Source organism: Chelonoidis abingdonii, chromosome 1 (genome assembly GCF_003597395.2).
Source record: "Chelonoidis abingdonii isolate Lonesome George chromosome 1, CheloAbing_2.0, whole genome shotgun sequence".
NCBI lineage: Eukaryota > Metazoa > Chordata > Testudines > Testudinidae > Chelonoidis > Chelonoidis abingdonii.
The window spans coordinates 311,107,537-311,130,153 of NC_133769.1; the positions used below are offsets into that span (position 1 = coordinate 311,107,537).

General features: G+C 44.5%; 2 long non-coding RNA genes across 2 annotated transcripts in view; both read left to right on the forward strand.

Moving 5' to 3' along the window:
- The first annotated feature begins 13,450 nt into the window (after positions 1–13,450).
- LOC116825619 (uncharacterized) overlaps positions 13,451–22,617 on the forward strand; it is a 62,360-nt gene continuing 53,193 nt past the window's right edge. The window contains exon 1 of the long non-coding RNA XR_012655019.1: positions 13,451–13,547. This is a non-coding gene — a long non-coding RNA (uncharacterized LOC116825619). The remainder of the gene's footprint in view (positions 13,548–22,617) is intronic.
- LOC116825620 (uncharacterized) lies at positions 13,929–21,558 on the forward strand. Its single transcript, XR_004373878.2, has 3 exons — positions 13,929–14,734; positions 20,497–20,547; positions 21,426–21,558. It is a non-coding gene; the product is annotated as an uncharacterized LOC116825620 (long non-coding RNA).

Sequence of the window (22,617 nt, forward strand, 5' to 3'; positions counted from 1 at the left end):
CTTGCTAGTGATTGGGCCAATCCCTCTGCCTTCTGGAGCTGAGCATGCAATCTCTGCAGTACTCCCACCTACGGACATGGGAGCAAGGGACTGCATGTGAGATCTACATTTGGATATCCTTTGCAAAAACATTGCTCTTTCATCAGGCCACCAGGCTAGCCCCTCCAGTGCTAATTTTTTGTTCAGGTGGGTCTACTTCCAGGGATCAACAAAAGGTGATTGCTTATGAAAAAAGTCTTCTAATAAAGACAAAGCAGAGTTATGCTTGTCCCTTGGTAGCATCTTAATACAGAAGGTTCCTTCTTAAGGGTGACCAATTGTTGTTTTACCTTCAGAGGCTTACAAAACAATTGCCAAAATCGCAATGACTAAAGCATAAATTTTACAATGATCAAACCCAAACAGGGACAGATATTCCTGCATCTGCCACTGTTGTCAGAGGTAATGAGACTTGTGCACCTTGGGTCTCTCTCTACCTAAGCTGAAGCATTTTCCTATCACCGATCAGAGAATTAATCAAACGAGTTAATGTGGGGTTTGAAATGAGGCCCTTAGATTTTTATCATTAATAACGGAGACTTGACTTTTTCTGAAGCCTATTAGAGGGACGTGCACCCACACAATGCCTAATGTTGTGCAACAACCTGAGTATTCGTGTTATTTGGAGGTTGGTTGAAAATGAGAGTTTAATATGACTCTTCTCTCATTAATTTTACACTGAATTTTTATTGTGCTCACTAATGGATTCCTCCCCTTAGAATGCTGCCTGAGCAAGAGAGTCATTCCCTCCATCTTCAAATTCGCACATTAAATTTTCCTTGACAGTATGTCAAGAACCCAGACCTGGCTCCATTCAGACCTCGACATGCAAACAGCAGCCACTGAAGGCAGTAGAACATGTTTCCCCACCCTGATGACTCATTCAGCCACAAGCAAGCTGGCGTGGGGACTCCTGTTTTGCTTATTTCCTCAGGGGCCTCCTGTGAATAAACAAAAGGGGGGTGTGGATTCCATTAAGCTACCCCTGGCTAGCTCTAGGTGGCAATGTATCATAGTAAAAACAGGTCAATTACATCTGCTTCAAAGCGACTCATAGCGAAGAATGCCTATGTGGCATTGTCTCAGGATAGAAACACCATGTGCTTGTACATTTTAGGTCTGGGACAGTGTTTGTTTAAATGCATGCATATTGTAAATGTTACCTAAGATGGTGGGAACTGTAGGGCTCAATTTCCCAGTGCTAGCTGGGTGTAAAAGGTTGGTGAATGAGGATGGTGGCATTTTATACTCACTGTGTGCTGAAATAAATGACTGGACAAGAGGTTGGTCAGTAGAGAGAAAGACCTGTTGGGTCGGGTGGTGGTTGTTTTGCTTTAATTTGCTTGAATAAACAAATCCAGTTTAATTCTACTGACTGCTCATTTACTTCAGCCAAAGAGCATACACAAAGACAAAGTGACCTACTACGGTATACTCCTGATTATCCGACACCCTATTACCTGAACATGAAGGGATTTGGGTAACACAGAGGTTTGGATATCAGAGTAGAGACCCTTGGTTGCAGAGGCAGCCGCACTGCTGCTGAATGCTTCTGCAGCAGCTCAGGTAGCTGCAGCCCTGTTGTCATAGGAGGAGTGGGGAGGGACACATGACAGTGGAGCTGCAGAGAGTCCCTGTGTTGCTGCTTCTGCCATCTTGATGCTCAAACTCCCGCTAAGCTGTATAAAATCCATATCCCCCATGCTATTCGGATAACTGGGAGTATTCTGTCTATGAACTGACTGACATGCCATTCCTAATTATGATGAAGCATCTCTGTTGACACAAAAGTCAGCAGAAAATGGTTTAGTCTTAATACAGCAAAGATGTGCGGTGATGTTTCTTCCATGAAGCAGGACTAAAGTAATAATAAGCAAAGACTTTACTATGTCCACTCATACCAAACATCACTCAGCTAGTGCAAAAGCCAGGGAACTCAAAGCTCAGGCTACCTCCAATTTAGAATTCCTGGGCCTTGTTCTGCTCTAAGGGATTGTCTACACTCAGAAATTGTGCCACTTAACTATACTGAGGGCAATACAACTCCTAAGGTGGATGCAATGATATCAATAAAAGGGTGCTTATACAGAGATAGCTTATACTGTATGGAAAGGGGAGTAAGCAGAGGTGCAAGTAAGGTAGTACAGTCCAGTACGGTGTGCCAGCAAGATATTTATAGCTGGTACGGTGTATAAGAAAGACACAGGAGCAGAACGTGGTGGCCCCATGCCGGCAGCTCCTCCTGTGCAGATGTACTGCCCCAACCCTTCCACGCAGGGTCTCCTCCATTTGTACAGCTGGAGGATAGGGCTGGGGCCAGGGCTGGGGGCAGTCATGGAGTGCTGCCTCCATTCCTCGCTGTGGTTCTGAAGTCTCTGGTGCAGCAGGAGGACAGAGCACCCACAGGTAAGGGGGGTGGATCACGAGGAGGGGATGGGGAGAGCATGGGGGCCCCGGGCTGGGGGCATGGTAAGGAGGAGTCACTCCTGTACCAATAAGAAATGGATTCCACTTGCACCGTTGGGAGTAAGCTACGTTGGAATAATGTGCCTTTCCACCATTATAACTGCATCCGCCCTAGGGGTTATAGTGCCTCAACTATTTGGTAGAAAAATCACATCCTTTACCAATATAGCTTATTTGGTACAAAATCTGTGTGGCACTGCAGCTTGGTGTTAGTATTTCTTTGATATAAGAAATTCCATTGACTCCAATGGAGTTCCCCTTCACTGACACTTCCAATAAGTAAGAGGAAAATAAGGGTCCCTTGTTCTATTGTGTTATAAAAGCCAGACCCTTGAGATCATATTAACAGATTTCTGTGTGTTCGTTTCCTTTCTGATGTTCCTATAAACCAAAATGCAGAATGGTGAAGAAGAAATCTACATCCTTCAGGGACTACTGAAAACTTGATATGATCAGCCTTAATTGGTCTCGGTGGAGTTTGACATCTGCCCCCATCAGATGTACCTCTGACTATTCTACCATTGCCTGAGGACACCATTTCAACCAGCCAACAGTGGTTCATTGGCAGAGGAAGCAATTGTTGGGCTTTGTCTCCACACCAGTATCTCAGGCTATGTCCACACTACGGCATAATTTCGAATTAGCTAAAACCGGTTTTATTAAACAGATATTAAACCGTCGATTGTGTGCGTCCACACTAGGCACATTAATTCGACGGTGTGCGTCCATGGTCCGATGCTAGCGTCGATTTCTGGAGTGGTGCACTGTGGGTAGCTATTCCGTAGCTATCTCATAGTTCCCTGTCTCCCCCGCCCCCTGGAATTCCGGGTTGAGAGCCCAGTGCCTGATGGGGCAAAAATCATTGTCGCTGGTGGTTCTGGGTACAGCCTTACCCCTCCCTTTGTGAAAGGCAGCAGACAACCATTTTGTGCCTTCTTCCCTGGGTGAACTGACAAACGCCATAGACTTCAAGCATGGACCCTGCTGAGATCATAACGCATCGTGGACGTTGTAACACCTCGCGCTTCTCGTGCTGTCGGTGAACCATGAACTGCAAAGGCAGGCGAGGAGGAGGCAGCTACGGCAGCCGCGGCGATGGAGGCGATGAGGACATGGACACTGAATTCTCCTACCGCGGCACCCTGCGTTTTGGAGCTACTGCTGGGTAATGGGGCAGCTTCTACCCATTGAACCGATTTTGGGCGTGGGAACAAGCACAAGACGGTGGACCACATAGTTTTGCAGGTGTGGGATGATTCGCAGTGGCTGCGAAACTTTGATGCGTAATGAGCACTTTCTTTGAACTTTGTGACTTGCTTTCCCTGCCCTGAACGCCAGATACCAAGATGAGAGCAGCCTTCACAGTGGAGAAGTGCAGTGGCAATAGCCCTCTGGAACTTGCAACTCCAGACAGCTACCGGTCAATCGGGAATCATTTGGAGTGGGCAATCTTACTGTGGGGCTGCTGTGATGCAAGTAGCCAAAGCAATCATTAAGCTGCTGCTACGAAAGGCTGTGACTCTGGGAAGTGCAGGTCATAGTGGATGGTTTGCTGCAATGGATTCCCTACTGTGGGGGGGCCATAGATGGAACCCATATCCCCTATCTTGGCCCGGAGCACCAAGGGCACCCAGTACGTAAACGCAAGGGTACTTTTCAATGGTGCTGCAAGCACTGGTGGATCACACAGGGACGTTTCACCACACATCCACGTGGGATGGCCAGGAAGGTTCATTTCGCTCGTGTCTTTAGAAGCACTACTCTGTTTAAACGGCTGCTGCAAGGAATTACTTTCCAGACCAGAAATAACAGTTGGGGATGTTGAAATGCCTGTCGTTATCCTGGGGGACCCAGCCTACCCCATTGATGCATGGCTCATGAAGCCTATACACAGGCAGCTGGACAGTGGTCAGGAGCTGTTCAACTACAGGCTGAGCAAGTGCAGGATGGTGGTAGAGATGTCATTTGGCCGTTTAAAAGGTCGCTGGTGCACATTACTTACTCGCTCAGACCTCAGCCAAACCAATGTCCCGTTTGTTTATTGCTGCTTGCTTGTGTGCTCCACAATCTGTGTGAGAATAAGGGGGAGACCTTTATGCGGGGGGAGGCTGAGGCAAATCGCCTGGCCACTGATCTACGAGCAGCCAGACACGGGCGATTAGAAGAGCCACCAGGAATGCGTGTGCATCAGAGAAGCCTTGAAAACGAGTTTCAATCACGGGCCAGGTACGTGTGACTGCGTGTTTGCTTCCTTCAAGAAAACCCCCACCCTTCATTGACTCCTTCTGTAGCACCCGCTTATTATCCCTCAGGGGCCCCGTGATATAAAAAACAAAAAGGGGGGTGGTTTTTATTCCAATTAACTACCCCTGGCTACTCAAGTGCAATGTATCAAGTAAAAAGCAGTCCAAATTACCCATCTGCCAAAGCGACTCATAGCGAGAATGCCTATGTGGCATTGTCTACAGGATAGAAACACCAATGTGATTGTTAACATTTAGGCGGGACCACATGAAGTTTGTTAAAAATGCATGCATATGTAAATGTTACCTAAGAGTGGAACAGTATGCCAATTCCAAGTGCAGCATGGGTGAAAAGTGGTGAATTGAGGATGGTGGCATTAAAAATACTCACTGTGTGCTGAAATAAATGAACTGGACAAGAGGTTGTCAGTAGAGAGAAAGACCTGTTGGTCGGTGGTGTTGTTTGCTTTAATTTTGCTTGATAAACAATCCAGTTAATTTCTAACTGGACTGCCATTTAACTTCAGCCCAAGGGATACACAAAAGACAAAGTGACCTACTACGGATATCTCCTGAACCGATCACCCTATACCTGAACATGAAGGAGTTGGGTAACACAGTGTTGGATATCAGAGTAGAGACCACTTGGTTGCAGAAGGCAGCCGCACTGCTGCTGGAATGCTCTGCAGCAGACTCAGGTAGTGCAGCCCCTGTTGCTAGGAGTGAGTGGGGAGGGACAATGACAGTGGAGCGCAGAAGCCCTGTGTTGCGGCTTCTGCCATCTTGAGGCTCAAACTCCCCGCTAAGCTTATAAATCCATAACCCCCATGCTATTACAGGATAACTGGAGTATTCTGTCATCGAACTGACTGACATGCCATTCCTAATTAATTGATGACATCTCGGTTGACACAGAAAGTCAGAAGAAAATGGTTTAGTCTTAATACATGCAAAGATGTCGGTGATGTTTCTTTCCAGGAAGCAGGACTAAAAGTAATAATAAGCAAGACTTACTAAGTCCACTCATACCAAAACATACTCAGCTAGTGCAAAGCCAGGAAATCAAAGCTCAGGCTACCTCCAATTAGAACCTGGCCTGTTCTGCTCTAAGGTAAAGATGATTGTGCTACACTCAAAATTGTCCACGTAACTATACGAGGCAAAATACAACTCCTAAGGTGGATGCAATATAAAATCAATAAAAGGGTGCTTATACAGAAAGCTTAACTGTAAGAAAGGGAGTAAGCAGAGGTGCAAGTAAGGTGGTACAGTCCAGTACCGTGTGCCAGAAAAGAATAGATACTGTACGTGTATAAGAAAGACACAGGAGCAAACGTGGTGCTCCCATGCCGCGCAAGCTCCTCCTGTCAGATGTACTGGCCACCAACCCTTCCACGCAGGGTCTCCTCCATTTGTACAGCTGAGAAGGATAGGGGCTGGGCCCAGGGCTGGGGCAGTCCATGGAGTGGCGCCTCCGTTTCCTCCTCGCGTGGTTCTGAAGTCTCTGGTGCAGCAGGAGGACATGAGCACTACCACAGGTAAGGGGGGGGTCATCGGGAGGGGATGAGGGAGAGCATGGGGGCCCCGGCTGGGGCATGTAAGGAAGTCACTCCTGTACCAAATAAGAAATGAGTCCACTTGCAACCGGTGGGAGTTAAGCACGTTGGAATAAGTCTTTCCACATTAGCTAGTTAGATACTGCAAATCCAGCCGCTAGGGGTAAGTGCTCCAACTATTGGTAGAAAAATCACATCTCTTTACCAATCCATAGCTTATTGTAACAAAATCTGTGTGGCACTGCAGCTGGGTGTTAAAGTATTATCCTTGGGATATAAGAAATTCCATTTGCTCCAATGGAGTTCACCCCTTCACTGCAATGACACTTCAATAAGTAAGAGGAAAATAAGGGTCCCTTGTTCATAATTGTGTGATAAAAGCCACCCTAGATCATATTAACAGATTTCTGTGTGTTCGTTTCCTTCTGATGGTCCTATAAACAAAATGCAGAATGGTGAAGAAGAAATCTAACATCTTCAGGGACCTACTGGAAAACTTGATATGACACCTTAATTGTCTCGTGTGGAGTTGACATCTGCCCCCATCGAATGTAACCTCTGACAAGCACCATTGCTGAGAAACCATTTCAACCACCAACAGGTTCAGTGCAGAGGAAGCAATTGTTGGGCTTGTCTCCACCACCACAGTATCCTAGGCTATGTCCACACTCGGCATAATTCGTAAATTAGCTAAAACCAGGTTTCATAAACAGATATCAACCAGTACGATTCGTGTGCGTAACCAGCGACTAAAGCGACAGTTAATGCGACCGGTAGGGCGTCCATGGGTCCATGCTGCAGCGAGAGTGCGAGAGTGGTGCACTGTGGTAGCTATTCAGTACTATCTTTCATGAGTTCTTCTTTACCTCTGTCTGGCACCCTCCCTGCCCCATGAGAGAATCCGGAAGGTTGAGACCCAGTTGCCTGATAGGGGCAAAAAAATCATCGATCGCTGGTGGTTCTGGGACAGCCTTACCCCTCCCTTGTGAGCATCCAGACACTTGTGCCTTTTCCTGGGTGAGATACTGACACGCCAAGAACTTCAGCATGGACCCCTGCCTAACAAAACGCAATCGTGGACGTTGTAACGACCTTCGCGCATTCTCGTAAGCATGGTCTAGGAAAGCGCGAGAGACGCGAAGAGAGCGGCGAGGACAGACGCGAGCGGAGCGCGATGAGAGCGATGAGGACATGGTACACTGCCGAAATCTCCCAACCGCGGCCCTGCTTCTAGGAGCTACTGCAGTAAGAGGCAAGCTCTAACCAAAACTTTTTTTTATTTGTTTTTTTGTTTTTCTTGACACACCGAGATGTATGCGGGGAAAACAAGCACAGACGGAGTGGGACCAACAAGTTTTGGCAGGTGTAGATAATTCGCTGGCTGGCGAAACTGTGTCGCATGCGAAGAGCACGTCCTTCTTGAACTTGTAATTGCTTTCGCCCTGCCCTGAAACGCCAGAATACCAAGATGAGACGCAACACTTCAAGCAGGGAGAAGTGAGTGGCAATACAACACACCCAGACATGCACCGGTCATCGGAACAATTTGGAGGGGCAAATCTACTGTGGGGCTTGCCGTGAGCAAGTAAGCCAATACAATCATGTAAAGCGCTGCTACAAAGGCTGTACTCTGAGGACAACGTGCATGTCAGAAGTTGGTATCGGCTTTGTGCAAGGACTAGTGGGCGCATAGATGGAGACGCCATATCCCTACTTGCCCCGAGCACGCAGGGCACCCAGTACGTGAGAAGCCGCAAGGGACTTTTCAGATGGACTGCAAGCACTGAGTGGAGCTCAACATTAAGGACTTTGCAACAGCATCTCACGTGGGGATGGCCAGAAGGGTTCATTTCGCTCGTGTGCGCGAGAGAGCGACTACGCGTTAAACGGCTGCGCAGAAGAAATACAATTCCAGACCAGAAAATAAACATTGGGGATGTGAAATGCCGTCGTACCGGGGACCCACCTACCCCTTGATGCCCATGGCTCATGAAGCATACACAGCAGCTTGGAAACACGTGTCAGGAGCTGTTCAAGCTACAGGCTGTAGCAAGTGCAGAGGTGAGAATGTGCAGCGGCGTTAAACAAGAGATGCGGTGGTACATTACGTACTCGCTCAGACCTCGAGACCACCAGATGTACGGCGGTGTTATAATGCTTGCTTGCGGGCTGCTCACAAACTAGGGGAGAATAAGGAGGGAGACCTATATGCAGTGTGGAGGACTGAGGCAAACTCGCCTATGGCCACCTGACATACGAATCCAGCACAGAACCAAGGCGATTAGCAAGAGCACAGATCGCAGGAAGCGGTGTGTTGACATGCAAGAGCCTGAAGAAAGCGGAATGATGCAGCAACGGGCCAGGAGGTGTGACTGCTGTGTTGCTTCCCCTTCAGAAACCCCCACCGCCTTCATATGACCCTTCCCGTAAGCAACCCACCCCCCCTTTGATAACAGCTTGCTTAAGAAATAAGTCACTATCATTTAAGAAATCGTAATCTTCATTATAAACATCCCTGTAAGCAACCAACCTCCCCCTTCAAATGTATTCTTTTGTTAAACAGTAATTAAAAAAAGGCAGAGCAATTAATCAAAGACGTATACCAGGTTGATTCGAGAAGGAGAGGAGTACCGGAAGAGAACAGCTATTAAGCACATTTCAATGTAGAATTGTATCAGGCCTTTTGGTCTGTACGTCCACGAGGGGGAGTGGGCGGGCAGAAAGCCTTCCCCAACGTGTTCTTAAAACAATGGCTGGGGGGAGATATGGAACATGGGGTGGGCTGAGGTGTTACCAGGGGCGGCAGTGCACCTGTGACCCTGCCTGCTCTTCCTGAAGATCCACCCAGACATCGGAGGATACAGTTTGATCACGCAGCAGCGCCAGCGTTGCATCCACCACCGCTGATCTCCTGCCCTACACCCTGATCTTCCTGCCTAACACCTCTGATCTTCCGGCGCCCACTTCCATCTCGAGCGTCCCTCCTGTCCTCAACATCCAGCGGGCATCTTTCCTGTACTTTGCTAGCATGTCTTCACTCATCGTGAAGCTCTTCATTGCGGTACTTCCATGATTTCAGAGAACATTTCCATCTCGCGTCCCGTCGTCCTCCGCTTATCGATCTAGCTTCGGATGGAGTAGGAGCGGAAACTTGCACTGCAAGGGGAGGAAAACAGGGAGGTAAGTAAAAAGATACATTTACAGAACAATGATGGTTACGCTTTCAACACATTCACCTATAAAGCTACAAACATGAATTTCACTACAAGGTCGCAGTTTGCATCTTAAAACTATGAGTGCCGTGGCTCTAGATGACTATTGAGTGCCTGCTGGCTACTGTAGTTGCAGATCTCACCAGAACGCCCAGGTCCGGGCATCATACTTCAGCTTTCATGCGGCCATGGGAAGGCTTTATCTTTTGACTTCTCCAGCCTTCATATACACAGTGCCCTATGATGCCTTTTTCTTATTAACAGGTAGCAGCAGACGCCAACCCCTCCTCTTTCCCTATGTAAGGATTTTCTATATTCCTCCCCCCACCGCATGGCTGCTATCAGTGCTAAACACCACCCTCCTTCCTCCCCCCCCACCACGTGGCTGGTAGCTGGGAAGATTCCTGCTCGCCAAACGCTCAGTGCCATTGTTCCTCCCCTCCCCTAGCTTTGCTATATGCAAGGAAGGATTTGATGTAAGCAACAGCCCAGTAGGAAAATAGCCATCTCTGTCCCCTTTAATTAAATTCCTGAATTTCAACCGGGTCACAATGAATGATATAAATCTACTGAGAATCACAGCGCAAGATGAAGAATGAATGTTTCTGGAATGCCAGGAATCACCAGGACCATACGCTGCTGTGCTTTGTCACGCAATGATACCCAATTACTTGCTACATGCATGGCGAGGCAGAGTGTCCTATCATGGTGGACGTAATAAAGCTGCCTTGCCCAGAAACCTTCTGCAAATGTCTACCAAGAGAATTTTAATTTATCAAAATAAGTCAAAACATTAACTCTTAAAATTAATTTTGTCTAATACTTACATTAGTGGGGGATCTGGCAACTTCCTTTGTTCAAAGCCACCACATTATGTCATTGCTTAACTGCAGGTTTTTTTATCCTTCTTATGACTTTGATATGAGAAACAAAAACATTAAAGAGAGAGTCTGCAGATTCTAAAAAAAAAAAGCTTTCTTTTACTAGCTCCTCAGCACTGGTTTTCCGTGTTTGGCAAGCATCCAAAAATTTTTGTAAGATGCAAGTGTCACAGCATCTGCTCCTGTAAACGTGGCACACAACACTTTTTGCTGATTGTTTTAGTGATTTCTCAAGGTGACTAATTTTCAACTTTCTATCTTCAGATTTTTCTGGGTATTTACTTTGAAAGTCTTGATGTTTTGTCTCAGAGTGTCTTTTTACATTGTACATTTTGCACACAGTGAGGGCTGTACAAACAAAATGGCTTCCCATCTCTTTCTGTAACTGCGAACATTTCTTTCCAGTCATCCTGTACCTTCCTGCCTCCTACTGCCAAACTGAAATGCTTCTTTCATTCGTGTTCCTTTTTTCTTTCATTCGTTTCTGAAGCTACCAATGGTTTGTTTCTTTCTGTGAATAACAAACTGATTCATTTTCTGTCGTGTGCCCTATTCCGCTGCTGATGCGACACTCAACTATTCTCAACTGCTCAAATGCATCACTCAACAAACTGCGCAGCACTCTTTAAATTTTTTTAGCAGGGTGTCACATGGGCTGCAATTGTGTACTGATCGGATGGCAAGTGAACCCTGGGCCACAGGTTGAGAACCATTGCTCTGGCTGTAGCAGCAAGGAATTGTAAAACATGTTAGGAACACCAGTCCTGCTCTCATTGTAATTAATTTCCAAACTCTGCTTTATTTTAATGGGATCAGGAGCGGGTCCCCACTTACTAAAATATGATAAGCTTTATAAAGTTCAACAACAGGTTCAGGGCAATGAAAACAACCTTTTATATCCTGTGCAACAGATCTCTCTACAGTGGCAATAGTAATACATAGAAGGGGTCTCATGAAACGCACACATTGTCAGTTTGTTCAGATGAGGCTTGTATCCAGTTAGGGCCTCACAGGAGAGTAGCACTGCTGGATTGTTTTAAGCTGTTTATAAAGTAATAAATCTACTGCACAGGATCATAGAAATGTATAAATCAGGAGTGCCACAATTCACCAGTTTAAAATGAGATTTTTCAATGTTTTCTGTCAAATGTACCATTATTTTGCTTTCATGTGTTGTATCTATTTTGTGTTCATAAAATTAGGGGTGAACAACAATGGCTCGAGCAAGGCACTGACCAAGCTTGTTCCAAGGGCTCTCTGTCAATGTTCCTTCATTTGCATTTGCAGAATTCCTGCCATTTGGTCGCAGCCTCTCCTGAGCAGAAAGTGCAAAGAGTTTCAAATTGTGAAGTGGTTTAGGCCACGTCTATACGACGCGCCATTTCGGCGCGTTAAAATCGAAAGCTCTGGGTTCGATATATCGCGTCTCGTCTAGACGGGGATATATCGAACCCAGAGCGCGCTTACATCGATTCCGGAACTCCACCAAAACAAACGGAGTTCCGGATTCGACTTTGCGAGCCGCGCACATCGATTCGGCGCGGTGAAGACGGGTGAGTAACTCGATTTTAGATATTCGATTTCAGCTACGCTATTCCCGTAGCTGAAATTGCGTATCTAAAATCGAATTTCACACGTCGTGTAGATGGGGCTTTAGTGTAGCTGATCAGTTTCCAGAAGGGTTTCAGATCTCCAAAGCCAACAACAGCCCCAGTTGAACAAAAGTACTGAAACATTTGAGTAACTTTTAAGCATGTGAGTAGTTCAATGATATGTGCTTTATACTTAGGGTAACTGGGACTTCAATCAGGGTTCAAACCCGTGACTAAATTCTGCTTAACTGCACTCAAAAATTGTTCTGCTTAAACTGTAATGGTATAGTTGTAGTGTTACAACCCTCCACCCCCAAGTATGGACATAATTATATTAATACAAAGATGCTTTATCCCAGTATAGCTATTCCTATATGGGAAGGGGAATAAGCTATATCAGCATAAGGCACTATTATACCAATACAACTGCATTCATAATAGGGATGGCACATGCACAACTCTTGCCATAAAAAGTCACACCCCTAATTAACATAGTTATACCAGTAAAAAAATCTGTATGTAGAACAGGCCTTCGGTTAGTATAAATCAATGACCTCAAATCTCTGAAGTTATTTTAATTGTCACACTCTGACTGACAGCTGAATTTGGACCACTGGGTTTGTAGAGAAGTAGAAATAATTCCATATAATTCCTCAGCATACATTTTTTGCCAGGTTTCCGTGCCTTCCTTGGGTGATAGTGCACCAATTAGACTGCATGCCCTGCCTTCTGTCCCATTGCCTTTTTGCCCAATGAGTTGGCCTTAAGGTTTTGGAAGTCCTTCCCACCCTTTCTGCCCTCTCCAGGGCCCTTAGGTATCATTTTTGGACATGGCTAGTTTAAAAAAGAAAAATTTTTTTTTTAATTTTATTTAATTTATCCTTACTGGAAGCATTTAAAAATAAATGAATAAAGGATTTCATGCCTTTTCCGAATGGAAATATGTCTTTTATGCAGTTAGTATAATTATAAATAAAGTCTATTCAATTATATAAAGTCATGTCAGAGGAGAAAAGAGTGTTACTACACAGATATGTAATCATGCCCTTTCGTCGTTTTTAGAAAAAATATTTGATGCACCAAGTACAGTTCTAAATAAAATTAATTAATTGCACAAAGGTGGCAAAATATTAGAGAAAGAGAAAAAATATCCCCATGCCCTGTTTTTTCTCATGTTATACTTGTAAAAGTTTTAAGCTTTAAAAGATAAACTATCCTAATTGATGTCATTTTTTAATTTCTTTAGACCTTTGATTAAAACAGAATGTTTAGCAAAAAGAGCTAGAGAAGATGGCAGTTTTAGATACCAGCTAAAAGAGTCAGGAAAAGAGAGGAGGCGGGACTTGCGAGGGGTATGGTTTTATAAGATAAGAGCAAAAAACTCAGGAAAGGAGGAGGGGTGAGTGCAGATGTCAGATGCTGTCTTTATCTCTGTTCCTCAAGCAGTAAGAAAGCTATGACTTTTCAAATTTTATTTTTAATGTCAAATGTGGGGAGTTATATTGTATCTGGTATCTGAAACATTCTTCACAATTTACAAATGATGACCTTCAATATGGTGTGTGTGGCAAGGCACCTTCTTGATCTCACTACCCTCAGCTGTTTTTTTGCCTTGGTGAGACGGGCTTGGGGTAAAACAGTCCCTCTTGGCTGCACGGGGCAGTCTGTCCTTCTCTCAGCCAGTGTTTTGGACTTGTTTTTCTCCCTTATGGGAGGGGATGCAGCTCCCCTCCTGGAGAGGCTTGGACCCTTGCTGCTACTCACCTACTGGTAACTTGACTCCCCCCTCCCCTCCCCTTTTCCCAACAGGGGAGGGTTTAAAAAGGTCTCAAACAGCCCTTAGTTGGAATCAGCTGATTCTAATTGACCTCAGGTAACTCCCTCTCAGCTGATCCTAACTGATCTCTGGTAACCCCTTCTCAGCAGAACCTGATTGACCTGTAATCACCCCTCTCCGGTTGATAGGCAGGAGGGCCTTTTAACCTTCTGAGACTGTTTTCTATCTCCCCTCCTTCGTCCCTTGCAGCCATCTGTCTTGAGTTTATCGCACTGGATAAACTGCATTTAGAGAAGTTTTGTTTGGATGGGGATTTTTGCATGCTATGCAATTTATTTAGGCCAAACTTTAAAAAAAAACAGCTAATACGGCTGGGATATTTTAAAAAGCCTGGGATAGTATCTCTTTCCAACAGTATATTGTAATTTTTATTTCATTAGACTTCTTCTTCTTTGCTTAAGACCAAGCCAAACTGGTGGAGAGGTGAAATATAGGGTGAGAGTGCTAAAGGTTACAGTATGTGTAAAAAGACAGTATAAAATGTAAAGTTTTATAAGAGTGCAGGGAAATTACTTCTTGGGGCCACTTCAATGTGATGGAAAATAAAATGGAAAAAAATGTTTTGCAGCTACCTCTATACAACACAAGTCCAAATGTAAAGATGTTGGTGCATCTTGATTATATCATAGGGCTCTTTTTATCCATCAAAAAATGTCTGTGCTTGGAGTTTTGCACCAGTATGGCTGCATTGTGCTGCCAATGGTTTTACCCCCCCCCCATCTTCCTTTTAGAGTCTAATATATGTCATTGAACATTAAGAAAACAAAAAGTTTTGCTTTTGAAGTACTTCTATAAAATGTTATTAAACGTGTAAAGACAAAAATTCTGTTACATTACAGCGGTTTTCATCCCAGCCAGAAATGACCAGTCTTGCCCCAGTATGTACACCCCATCTTTTGGGCTCCATTGTAAGTTTTATTTATTTACTATTTCTCATCCTTTGTGGAAAAAGTGATTAAAAAGTCTGGAAAATCAGAGGGTGGAATATAATGCCTTCTGACTTTGGAGAGTGTTTCTGTGTCACACATTTACCCAGGCTAAAGCATAACAACTACCAAAGGATGACTATAAAATTGGTTCACTTAAAAGAAACAGAAAGAGAGAGATTTCAAATAAAGTTTCCCCCAGTATCCAAGCCTTCTACATCATCTCCTTGCCCTATTTTTCCATGTTCTCTTTAAAAGACTGGATTTCTCTCGCTCTCACTAATGGTTTCATGACTTTCAATATCTTCTTATACTGTGCTAAATATGCCAAATAAGTTAATAATGCAAAATATTTACTGCTAAAGCAACTAAGATATATTGAATCTTAAGGAGAATATTTTGTTTGTATAGACTACCTCCCAAATACTGAAATATAGGTTTCCCTAATACTCCATTGCTCTTTTTATTTTATTTATTAAATCTATGTTCCATATGGATCTCATAAATTCTGAAAGAGTTCCAGGTTTACCTAAACAACAACAAAAAAACATAATTTGTAGAAAGAGAAGTGCAAAGTGTTATTTTACATAGAAAAATTTAAAATAGGCATACATTTTGTTTCATTGGTGTATTAACCAATTAACAGTTAGACTTCCTTTAAATTTGGCTCTGTGTGTTTTTTATATAAAATAATGCTGAAAAACAACTAGGAATGTGTGTGGGAGGGGTGACTTATCTATAAAATAGTATAAAACTAGAATGAATGTACACTTATGGAGGTATGTCTATAAAACAGGAGCCTATTTGGTTTGAATGTTAATTGTTTTGGGAAGGAGGAGGGAGGCACAGAGGTTGATGGTACGTGTTGGGGGAAGTAAGATGGGGGAGTTCCTTATTCATACATGGAAAGTAATTGAACTTTTTTCCTGTATTTATAGAAATAGATCTCTCTGTTACAGGGCGCTACAACTGAGAAAAGTCAGACATCCCCACCCCCAACAACTTTTTCCCCTGAGACTTTCTATGAATATAGGACAATTTAAACAAGCAGCAAAGAATCCTGTGGCACCTTATGACTAACAGACGTTTTGGAGCATGAGCTTTTGTGGGTGAGTACCCACTTCGTCAGATGTCATGCACATCTGTTAGTCTATAAGTGCCACAGGATCTTTGCTGCGTTTACAGATCCAGACTAACATGGATACCCCTCTGATAATTGAACAAGGATCTCTGCCAATTCTGAGTTAATTTTCAGTGAGTGGCCACAACTGAGAGCCTTTTGTTGTGTGGGATTGATGGGAGGGAACTCTCTATAAAATGATATTAAACTAATTTAAAAGTGGCCTGAGGCGGTTTATCTATAAAATAGTATACAGTGCCTTGAACATATGTTTTATATGTTGGGAAGGACGAGTGAGTGCTTAGTGCTGTCTGTGTGGTATGTTGCTAAAATATTGTTTTAATTATCTACTCTCAAAACTTAACTAAAATTGAGACCTCTAATATAGTTTAAACCAGTAAGCATTAATTTCTAATGAATATAAAAACTATAAAGAAATAAAGAGGAAATAAATAAGGAAAATTGGAATAAAGTATAGGCATGATTCAATTAGGTTTCTCTACCAGTTTTTAAAGACAAATGCTGAAGTTACTGTGGAGGAAAGGACATTATTCATGGTCCAGAACCAAAAGACAAATAAGGCAATTGCTAAATCACATAGATTTTGTAAAAAGTTTGAAGAAATCTACATGCATGCTCCTTTGAATGGCATTTAGGTTTGCAAAAGCAGCAAAAGTCCTGTGGCACCCATGCATCCGACGAATGGGTATTCACCCACAAAAGCTCATGCTCCAATACGTCTATTTGGCTATAAGGTGCCACAGGACTCTTTGCTGCTTTTGCAAACCTAAAATGCCATTCAAAAGGAGCATGCATGTAGATTTCTTCAAACTTTTTACAAAATCTATGTGAATTTAGCAATTAGCCTTATTTGTCTTTTGGTTCTGGACCATGAATAAAATGTCGTCTTCCTCCACAGTAACTACAGCATTAGAAGCTGTTCTAGATTTGATTTTGACGAATAGGTAGGAACTGGTTGGGAATTTTGCCATTTGGCTGAGGACACTTTGTGGGATGACCTGCTTTTCTCTTCTCTCTAACTTTCCTTTCTGTACGTCTTTAAAACTTTCTTTGGCCACTGTGAAAGGTGTCTGAAATTGTGCCCTGCACACATGTAACTATTGTGTCTTCTCTCTCTGTCACTAATACTTTGTGCCTTTTTGCAATTATTTAATCAGCTTTATTTGGAATCATATTAACTATGTAAAAACTATATTTCCCTCTCAAATGGGGGAAAAGGTATAAAATTAATATTTATTCATTTGTTTGTAATGTTTCCAGTATGGATAAATTAAATAAAAATGAAAACAAACCTCATTTTTTTCCAAAATGGCTGATGATGCCAAAAATGCCCGTGCTCCAAAATGATACATAGGGGGCTTAGAAAGGGTAAGCAGGACTTCCAAAACCTTAGGGCAGTGGTCCCAAAACTTTATATCTTTCGCTCCTCATGCCCCTATCTGCGTTATGCCCCTGGCCCCTCCCCCACCCCAGCTGGGGCCAGGAGTGGGCCTGCAGCTTCAGAAGGAGGGGATGCAGACATGGGTAAAGGGTCCAAGTCTTGACCCAAGCTGGGGCTGGGGCTAGGGTGACCAGACAGCAAGTGTGAAACATCGGGACAGAGGCGGGAGGTAATAGGTGTCTATATAAGACAAAACGCCAAATATCAGGACTGTCCCTATAAAATCGGGACATCTGGGGCTGGGGCTTGGGGTGGGAGCAGAGCAGAGACCGAGGGGCTGACATCATCAGCTGGGGCCCCAGGTGCAGAACCGGTAGTGAAACCCTTGGTGGGGGGCTGGCAGCTGGGGCTGGCGGCTGGGACCAGGAGCAGAGCTGGGTGGGGCTCCAACCCCCTATGCTGGTTGGCCTGCACCCTAGCTGCACTCTCTCCCCTGAATGTTCTTCGCCCCACAGTTTGGGGACCTCTTCCTTAAGGCCAACTTTTTGGACCTCGAGGGGGTGGAACAAAAGGCAGGGTATGCAGTCTAAACTGCATGCCAAGAACAAGTGTAGAATTATTACTGTTTAGGCATGTTATCACTAGTCACTGCAAGGACTCGGTGTGGTTATGACTACAAGCAGGTGTGAAAGTAACTTACAGGACATATCGGTACTGCCGGAGTCTGGAAGGGATGTGGCCTCATCCAGAAAAGGCATGGCCTCAACCAGAAGAGGCAGGGCCTCTCAAGATTTAAAGTCCCTGGCAGGACCTTTAAATCAACCTGGGACTCCCAGATGCGGAGGTGACTGTGAGCCCCCGGGGCTCATAGGCAAATTAAAGGGCCTGGGGCGCTGGCCACCATGGAGCTCTGGGACCTTTAAATCCCCACCACAGCTCCAACTGGGATTTAAAGGGCTCGGAGCTCCTGCGGCTGTGGGGAGCTCCAAGCCCTTTAAATCCCGGCCCTAGCCCAGCTGCTGAAGCTGCAAGTGGGATTTAAAGAGCTCTGGGCTTCCCGCAGTGGCAGGGAGCTCCGAGCCCTTTAAATCCCAGCCCCAGCCCAGCCCGAAGCTGTGGGCAGGATTTAAAGGGCTTGGAGCTCCCCGCTGCTGCGGGGAGCCGAGAGCCCTTTTAATCCCAGCTGCGGAAGCCAGTGTGGTCCCGCACGACGTACTGGGTCTTGCCAGTATGCCGGACTGGATCAGACCAACTTACTTTCACCTCTGACTACAAGCAGCAACAGCGACCCTAAAAGGATTGAGGAGGGACTAGTGGTGAGACCATAGTCCCCTATTCTGACTACCAGTCATTCACCTAACGGAGTGTAACAGCAGCCATACTCTTCCTGTGCATCAGGGAACCCCAGGAGGCAAGATGCATGAGGTGCTTTTAAAGATTTAATGGCGGCCACTGTTTTGGCATGGCTCTCAAACACTGTGCTGAACTGAGAGCAGTGTGGAGAGCTCCTTCTTCAAGACAATGCATTTAAACGCCTGTGCAGTGTTTGCCATTAGATTATTATTTATTAGATTATTATCTTCCAAAGCCCCAAGTAATGGAACCTAAAATTAACATCGTTACAAAATTAACATTGCCGTGGTAGTCAATGTCTTCCCTAGAACACCACATCTGCTGTTAGAAATCACAAGCAGGGAAGATTTCATGGTGAGCGCTGTACCCTCCTTTGAAAGGAAATGGCACTGAAGAGAGACTGTCACACATGGACAATCTCTCTTCAGTGCCTTTTCCTTGCAAAGGAGGGTCACACCAGAAGTTAGTGCTGTAAATTAATGTTAAACTCGAATTTCCACGAGTCAGTTCCAACCAGAATCCTGATCCATGGCCCGTTGCACTTTAGAAACATCCCCCAACCCTACCGATTTCATGGTCTGACCCATCTCTGCACTTACAGGCAGCGAGTCAGAGTGCAAAGTATTTCTAATCTTATACAGGTGCATAACTAGGACAGAACTGTGACAGTCTTAAAAAAAGACAAAACAACATACACAGTACACTGTGAATCTGCTGCCATAATTCTTGATTGAATCCAGACTCTGTTTTGTCTGTCTCGACATTGAGGCATGACAATATATTGAATTCCTTTCATTGTACACTACAATATCAATTCAGCAAAGAGTCCTGTGGCACCTTATAGACTAACAGACGTATTGGAGCATAAGCTTTCATGGGTGAATACCCACTTCGTCAGATACAATATCAATGTGTAATATAATTGATATCGAAAAAGGAGTGTGTGTCTTTTATGGCAAAGTCAGCTTCCACAGAACATGTGCATTGCTATATAGGGTGTGTGCCGCTATTTGAACCCACCCTCTCATTGAGCACCGTTTTCTAGATGGCACTGGCAGTGTTTGCTATAAATTCATATGGTGCCTGGAGGGTTACTTTCATTTCATTCTTTAGAATTTCTCATTAACGACGCTGGTTCAGGCTACAAGAGTGCAAACCAAAACAATTTTTATTCTGAACAAACTGTGGAGGTGACACTCCTCAGCAGAAACATGGGAATCTGTGAATGTATTCTAAAGCTCTGAAAAACACAAACAAAATGCACAAAATCAGAGATTTTTAAAAATCAAGGAAGAATGTTGCATATCCTTTGGTGTTACCTTAAAATGGAACAGTCTAAGAGCAATTAGTTCCACAACATGAGGCACCCTCTGTGTGCACATGTATAAGGTTAGAAATGTTCTGCAGTCTGACTAGCTGCCTGCCTGTGCATTATAACAGAGATGGGTCAGCTCGTGAAATTTATAGGGTTGGGGGATGTTCCTAAAGTGTCAAGGTTCTGGTTTGAATTGACTCATGTGGAAATACACGTGTATTTCATGTGCATAGATAATGTCATTTATTTCATCTGTGGCACATATGTTTGTGGACAGTACTGAATGGAAGGGGCCATTTCCATACTAGCTCATATGCTGTATGAGTCAATATGCGAGATCATATCAGTCCTATAGATATACGTTCCATAGCATAAAGCATGTTATATTTATACCCATCTGAAACTACATGTATAATATATTTGTTTTGAATGGGCATGTCTATATTTATTTGTTTTCCAGGATGTGATCTCATCCTGCCAGTGCACTACCACATGTCTCATGAGTAAACAGTTTTCTTCAAATCCTATTTCTCCTGGGTTTGTTGTATTTACAGATCCTTTCCTGAGTGGTTGCATGATGTGTGTAGCAGGATTACATTACTAAGGTAATGACTGTAAAACTGGGACAGGAAAGGGGTGGAATTAAAAAAAATCCAGTAGTTTAGTAGAAAATGGGCAAAACAGAGATTTTTTTTTCAGACAGAAATTTTTAAAGAAAACAAAAAATATCTTAGCAAACCAAGTATCCTGCAAATTCCTCCTTATTTGGGGTCAGGTTAGGGCCCAGCCTGCACACTGACATAGTGGGGCAGAGGACATATAACAATCCCTTAACTCCTCGCACTGGAGCTCTATACCACCACTTCCAGCTTGCAAAGGGAAGCAAAACCTCCATCTCCCACAGTGGGTGGAAAGAAGTGGGAGAAAATAGATCCTTGTCTGTGAAACCCCCAGGAGCCTGGCAGTGTCATTGCCAGTGTGTCTCAGGGGGCAGACCCTGTGGAAGGAAATGGTGGTGGTTCCCAGGATGCTCTAGGAGTGGCGCAGCAATATGCTACCCCTTGCTATGTACTAGAATACAAATGGATGATCTAGAGTCATTGACTTCATTGGAGCTACTTGTGTGAGTAACCACTGCTCAAGTGAGAAAGGGTTTGCAGGTTCCGGATCAAAAATGCACAATAGCTTATATGAGCTTCGTGTAAAATAATTTGCTCCTTACTGATCTAGTCCCTTAGATCTTTGAATGTTTGTCTTTTACCTCCTTCTCTTCCCCCAGCTCAGCCTAATCTATTGACATTGTTTGTTATTTGTTTTGTTAACCCTGATTGGCTTACTCAGATGATTACTCTCAATTATGTTAGTTGATCCTATTGTGAGTCAGGCAAGAAGGTTCCTTAGATCGCACACTAGTGATGCGATGCAAATACAAATCTATCACATATTACCAGTAATACAGCTTTAAATGTGATCAATCCCATAGATACCCCTTCTCTCTTGGAAGGAATCCTCAGTCATGGCTGAGACTGGGAAGGTCACCTACATGATGGAAATTCTTGCTGCTTGTCCCATGGATTGCCATGATCCCCAGCTGATGGAGCTGTGTCTGACTTCAACACCAGGCAAGGCAATTGTGTTCCCCTCAGTATGGCAGGACTTTGTGCCAGGATCTTTGTGCCACAATTCACTTTATATTATTATTGTTGCTTACAAATATTTGCACTATAAAAAAGATGAAAAAAAGAGGGTGCAATCTACAAGTCAAAGCATGAAGGAGCATACAAAAGTTTAGCACAGGAGTCAGCAACCTCTGGTTGGCGGATCGCCAGGGTAAGCCCCCTGGAGGGCTGGGCCAGTTTGTTTACCTGCCGCATCGGCAGGTTCGGCCAATTGCGGCTCCCAGTGGCAGTGGTTCGCTGTCCCAGGCCAATGGGGGCTGCAGGAAGCTGCGCAGACTAAGGGCTCTGCTAGCCGCGGCTTCCCGCCGCCCCCATTGGCCTGGGATGGCGAATTATGGCCAGTGGGAGCCGCGATTGGCTGAATCTGTGGACTCGGCAGGTAAACAAATTGGCCTGGCCCGCCAGGGTGCTTATCATGGCGAGCCGTGTGCCAGAGGTTGCCGACCCCTAGTTTAGCATATTTGGCACATAAATACCTTATTACACTGGCTACAGCAGAGCCATGCGAATGCCCGTTTTCATTTCCAGTGACACAATTGTGACAGTCCCTCCCCCCGAGGTGCCACCTGGAAATGGGGTACCACGGAGCCCCCCTGACCCACCAGCCTGGGCTCCCTTTACACTGTACTGCTGTGATCAGCCTGCCAAGCCCTCTCCCAGGTTCCAGCATACACACAGGTAAGGACACACCTCGCTGCAGTACATATAGGCTGCTGTGATCAGCTTTGCATGGGGAGGCTACAGCTAAGGAACTACCCAGGTGCTCAAGTGCACACCCCCTTCTGGAGGGTAAACCCCAAATTAGTACCGTCTTGTGCTACACAGAGATCTGGACAGTGTACGCTCATGAAATTCGCCCCCTCCCTCAATGTGGAGAGGAAATATACAACAGCTTTTTGCCCCAAGTTATGACTCCCACACACTGGTTTTAGACAAAACAAAAACAAGTTTATTAACTACAAAAGATAGATTTTAAGTGATTATAAGGCATAGCAA